Below are 6,658 nucleotides of genomic sequence, written 5' to 3'. Positions count from 1 at the left end.
ACATGTTTTCCTTCTAAAGTAAATCTATGCCTATCACATGACCTAGCTATCTCACTTCTAGGTATTTACTCTAGAGAAATGAGAACACATCCACACAAAGACCTGTATGTTGATGTTCATAGAAGCTTGGTTGGAAATTGCCAAAATCAGAAATGACCCTCAACTGGTGAATGGCTAAACAAACTGTGGTATATCCATACAATAAAATACTACTCAAAAAAAAATAAATAAATAAGAAAGAAAGAAAGAAAAAAACTCATGGTACTGAAACAACATAGATGAATTTCAAGACCGTTATGCTAAGTAAAAGCTGCCAGTTACCAAAGGTTACATATTGTATGATGCCATTTATACAACATTCTGAAAAAGGCAAAATAGGTCAGTGCTTACCAGGGACCGGGGAAGGAAGAAAGGAACTGACGACAGAGGGAGTCCTTTTGGGAGTAATGTGATTATTACACAACTGTGTATATTTGTCAGAATGCATAGAACTGAACACCAAAAAAGAGTGAATTTAACTGTGTGTAAATTACTACTCAATAAATGTGATATCTCAGGTTTGCTGTGGGCAGCATGGCTGGCTATCTAAACTATTTTCTGAAGAGGATGGAAAGTGTCATGAAAAACTCAGGCACCTCTGCCTGACTCCCTGAGAACGTGCCTAGCCAACTCCCATCAGAGATGCTAAACTCTCTACAAATTCAGTCAGGACCCTTGTTCAACCATGTGGTCCACGGGGGAAAACATTTAATATCATTATCCACCCCAAACGCTGAGTGACAATATTATCTTTCCCCATTGGGCAGGGAGATTTCAAGTTTGAATGTGATCTTAATTAGATGCTCCTTTTTGCAACATGGTTATGAAGACAGTTGCACTGAGGTTAGAAGGACATGGGAGAATTTGATTAAAGCCAGTCACTGGGAAAATAACATGAATATATAGACCCTAAGAAGGATATGACAGGTACACTTTCTATAACCTTGTCTATTGCATTGACAATTATGCTCTCACTGGGCATTCTATTTTGACTTTCCAGTATATTCATAATATATTACAAAAAATCATTTTAAACAATTCATTTGAATGATGTTCAGTTTTAAAATATGAGCTTGAAAAAACACACACACCTACTCAAATGCCCTGCTAAGATGCTGTGTCTTCAATAATCTTGAATTACCTGCACCTCCTGGCTATTGGTTTCACTACTCTGACAGCTGAAATAACATGTTCATGGCTTGCGTGAGTCTTGGATGTTTGGGGTTAGGAAAAGAATGGGCAGGTTATGCATGTATTTTCTAAATTAACTCGAGCTCTGCGTTTGTCTACAATGCTGCAAGGTTTAATCGCATGGATGGTACCTGGGGCGGTGGCAGGGTGTGGGGGGAGCAGGCACACTCGGAAGATGCTACTTGACTGGGTGCCATTGTCATCAGAAACCAGGTGTCACCCCTTGTAATGTAAAGGAATCGAATAATTTAAAGACAGATTTGATGAATCCATTCTACTTTGAAAGAGATAAATTGTTACATAAAGCAGCCACATGGCACAGGGAGATCAGCTCGGTGCTTTGTGTCCACCTAGAGGGTTGGGATAGGGAGGATGGGAGGGAGGCTCAAGAGGGAGGGGATATGGGGATACATGTATATGTATAGCTGATTCACTTTGTTATAAAGCAGAAACTAACACACCATTGTAAAGCAATTATACTCCAATAAAGATGTTAAAAAAAAATTGGTGCATAGAGCACAAAAAGTAATCCCTTGGATAAGAGTGTTTGTATCTGCCTCATGACTGTGAAACCAAAGAGCAAATTTAACACTGATTATTAACATGTTAAAATTTAAAGCTGTGGGGGGAAAAAAAGAAAGAAAGGAAGAAAAGGGAAAAAAGGAGAAGGAGAAGCAGCAGCGGCAGCTGCAGCAGCAGTATTGGTGGGGGGTGGGGGCGGGGTGGGGCGTGGTAAAAACCATGATGTCATGACTATTTCAGAAATGCTTCTTCAGAACCCAGCACTCTTCCAGGGAACCGCACAGGGAGGGCTGTGTCTGCCCAGCTAGAAACACTGACACGCCAAGGGGCCTTATGGTTTATTCCCTCCTCAACCTGGGCCAACAGAACTCAACCCCCTGGATGATCCAGGTGACAGGAACTTCTTTATTCCACTTAGAAAGACAAATTCCAACAAAACAAGGTACTTTGATCTAGTGGGATTGGTGGATTGAATTTAGAGGGTTGACTTTCCCAAATGCCACTAAAATGTCAGAAAAGGAATTTTTAAGGAGGTCAAGTGACAAGGACAAAGAGAATGAGAGGAAGCAATGGTTGAGGAGAGAGGGCTACTGCCCTCTTGGAAGCTGGAGGTTAATTGGTGGTGGACAAGCTGGCCCAGCAGAGCCTTGGGACCTTGGAGAGAAGTTCAGCACCCAAGTTGGGGAGCAGGGAGAGAGAAGTACAGCGGCTCTCCTCTCTGACCCTGAAGTCAAGGGGCTGTGGACCCCAGTACCCCATCCAACCCCATACAGCAACTGCTGCCCTCTGACTCCTGCAAAGACTGAGAGATCATTCCAGAAAAACAAAAACAAAGAAACCCAGGCTCAGGGAAATGGTCACAGCAGTGTGAGGCAGAGGACTGGAAATAGGGGTCAGGCAAAAGTCTATATCTGAAGGGTTGGGAGACTTCCTTCCCACCGCTGCAGATCACGGTGCCCCACCTATGCTGTCGCACATGCGCAGACAGGTAAGGGAAAAGACACAGAATTCTCTCCTCCAAAAGCTTTTCTCAGTATTTAACTTTTTTTTCTGATTTGGTTAATATTTATGAAAAGTGTCATGTGTCAGGAGCAGGGTGAATTGAGGTTGTAGCTGTTCAGAATACACAATACAGGGGACTTCCTTGGTGGCCCAGTGGGTAAGATTCTGCACTCCCAATGCAGGGGGCCTGCATTTGATCCCTGGTCGGGGAACTAGATCTCGCATGCATGCTGTAACTAAGAGTTCGCATGCCACAACTAAGAAGTCTGCATGCTGCAACTAAAGATCACACGTGCCACAACTAAGACCCAGTGCAGCCAAATAAATAAGTAGAATATGCACTACCGATAGGATTGTATCAAAGTTATGAAGCATTGTTATGAAGCAAAGATATGAAGCATATCAGGGGTTGGTACCCCTGATTCCACCACCCAACTTCAGAAAATAACATGACCAATCTACGTGGAATCCCCACATGTCCCCCTACCCCATGTCTTTGCCCCAGAAGGAGCCACTACTCCTAAGTCTGTGCTTGGCCTTCTCTTGCTTTTTTAAAAAATAATTTTGCCAATTGTGCATGTATTCCTGAACAATGTACTTTTTGCCTTGTTCGGTAGTTAGCTCGATAAAAATGATATCTTATATTACTGACTCTGAAGTTCTGAAAAATTCACTTTCACCATCATTACATGCTGGTGGGCAGCATTAGCTAGTTCATTTTCTTAACTGTGAAATATTCCACTGAATGGATATACTCTACTTTTATTTATACGTGTTGGATATGTAACCAAGCAGGACCCTAAGGGGCCTTCCCGGGACAGGCCTTCCCTCATATCCTCTGCTTTAGTTCCTCTCTGAAGTACCTAGATAACAGTATTTGATGCACATTTCCTGAGTTGTTTTACAGATGTGAAAACCCTCCACCAGATGGAAGATGTTAACTATTGGGATGGCCAAAAATTTGTTCGGGTTTTTCCGTAACAGCTTATGAAAAACTGAACGAACTTTTTGGCCAACCCAATACTTGATGACCATGAGCACATAGCCCCCAGGCTTCCTGAAGCCTAAGGACTGACAATGTTATCCCGTGACACCACCCTGTTACCTCACCATCAGCCAATCAGAGAATTGTGCACGAGAGGATCACATACCCTGCAACCCCCTTCCCTCACCTGGCTTTTTTCTTCCTTTTTTTTTTTTTTTAATGTTTCTGTAGTTTCTAATTGGAGTTTGCAATGATGTCAGCCATGCTGCATGATTTGTCATCAACACCCAGGTCCTAGGGACGAAATTGGGTCATTTGTAGAGACGTGGATGGACCTCACCTGGCTTTTAAAAATTTGCTGAACCCCTTTGGGGAGCTCAGGGCTTTTTAGCGCATGAGCCACCCGTCTCCTTGAATGGCCCTGCAATAAACCTTTCCCTGCCCCAAACTCCGACATTTTGGTGTGCTTGGTCTCATGTGCGTTGGGCACATGAACTTGCGCTAACAGATGTACATTTCGTTTATTCTCGTTTTGGCCACTATCTACTAAGATAACTGCTAAAAATGTTCTGGTACATGCTTTTTTAGAGCCCAAGACAGAGGTTTGTCCATGGTATATAGACAATTGATGGGTCATAGTATTAACTTATGTACAAGTTTATAAGATATTGTTTTTCAAAGTAGTTATATCAATTTACTCTTACTTCGACTGTGTATGTGTTCCTGTTCTTTATATTTCAAACACTTGATCTTAACAGATTTCTCAATTTTCATAAGTCAATGGGCAAAAAAGTATTCCATGGTGGCCTTTTTATTTTCTTGACTATCCAGAAGATTGAACTTACACTCATAGATTTATTGACTATTCATATTTCCATCTCTGTGAAATGCCTATTCATATCTTTTGTTAATTTTTTATTGGGTTGATTGCTTTTTGGATTTATAGTAGTTGTTTGTATATGCTGAATACTAAGCATATTATCAGGGTGTGTTACAATGATATCTATGAGTTTTGGATTCATCTTTTCTTTTTACAGTGATTTCTAAAGAACACCTAAATTACCAAAGAAATCATCCATATTCAAGGATAGGAAGCCTCAATATCATAAAAAATATCAATTCTACCCCAAGCAGTCTATAGATTCAGTTCACTTCCAGTCAAAATCCCAACTTTTTTATTTTTTTGAGGAACTTGATAGGGTAGGTTGCCATGAAGTTCACTTCTTATTTGAGGCAATGATTATTTTGTGCAAAAATAAGCATGGGTTGGAATCAGCAACCTTTTCCATACCTGCAATAGTCCAGAGGGCATGGGCTGGGGAGTCAGAGACACAGGTTTAAGTCCTGGTTCTGTGCTCACCAGCTTTACACTTGAGCAAACTACTTCACTGAGTGTCCATTTTCTTGTTTGTATTGGAGGTTGAATACCTAATTGGTATTCAGTTGGAGACAAGAATACCTAATCATTTCTTTGCTAAACAAGATAACACATAAAGCCCCACAGAGTCAGTGTCTAGCACACAGCAAGCACTCAGTAAATGCAGGCTGCCTTCCTCTCTTTTCCCTCACCACGACCCCCAGAAGCACAGAGCTATAGGGACTTCCTGAGCTGGATGGCCCAGCCTCTGTTAAAAAAGAGAGGCCCCGGGGCTTCCCTGGTGGCGCAGTGGTTGAGAGTCCCCCTGCCGAAGCAGGGGACATGGGTTCGTGCCCCCGTCTGGGAGGATCCCGCATGCCGCGGAGCAGCTGGGCCCGTGAGCCATGGTCGCTGGGCCTGCGCGTCCGGAGCCTGTGCTCCGCAACGGGAGAGGCCACAGCAGTGAGAGGCCCGCGTAACGCAAAGAAAAAAAAAAAAAAAAAAAGAGAGGCCCCACCCACCCGTGGCTGGATGATTAATTGATGTTGAAGGGCCTGCCAAAAGTAGGAATGCCTTTCATCTTTGTGCAAGAACATAATTTAAATATATATTTTATCAAAAGAACTGGAAAGTGCAAGCTACAAAGACACAGAGAGCAGCCCAAAGCCTTGACTGTTTCTTTATTCCCTTTGAACTTGATAAAAGCAATACGTGCCCTACCTTGAGCCCAGAGGTAAAGCTAATGGGTGGCCGATGACATTGAAACTTCAGGGCATCTCATTTGCACAGGTCCCTCTGAGACCCTGGAAGGGGTTCTGGTAGGGGTGTGTAACCATATGTTTTTGTCGAATTTTCAAAAATGAGATATTTTCACTGCCAATCAGTTAAGGCTGGGTCTTTCTATTGACATCTCATTTACATGCTTCCCATCATGTCAGGTGGTAGGGGAGAGACCATGAGTACTTTGGGGGCCCAGCTAAGGGGAAGTTGAGTTGGGGATATATTTAGTTTGGCTTTCACGGAATATGCGTATGTGATTTGCAGTCACTTCCTTGTAGAGTTGAGTTAATAAGGACTGTCCTGGTGGCTTCCAGTGATACCTCTACCATCCAACCCATATGCCATGTGGACTCACCCAGTGTCATGACATCCAGATGCAGGGCCAGAAGTCCTGATGCGGCCCTGTGCCACTGTGTCCAACACCAGAAGCACAAGGTGAGTGAAGGAGAAAAAAACACACAGAGCCAGAAGAAGCTAGTCTGTGGAATATTCTTCCAAATCTCACAGCACATATATTTATATGAAAGAAACTTGAGAAATTTTTAAATTTGACAATCTTGTACATTTCCATGACATCATCAGTGATTTATACCTGTGTTCCTAAAAGTAGCAGTTTGGGAAGCTAAAAGAAATTTCTCAGTCAAGAATACCAAAAAAATTTTTTCAATTAACCATGCTAAAGTAAGGACTAAATTATCTTGCTATTCTATCTATAAAAAAAATCACAAAATTGCCATTAAAGAGGATACAGCCAAAAGATCTAGGGAAAAAAAGTACTGAGT

The sequence above is a fragment of the Grampus griseus genome (assembly GCF_964374135.1).
Source record: "Grampus griseus genome assembly, chromosome: 2".
Lineage (NCBI taxonomy): Eukaryota > Metazoa > Chordata > Mammalia > Artiodactyla > Delphinidae > Grampus > Grampus griseus.
Note: the sequence above shows the minus strand (reverse complement) of the source record.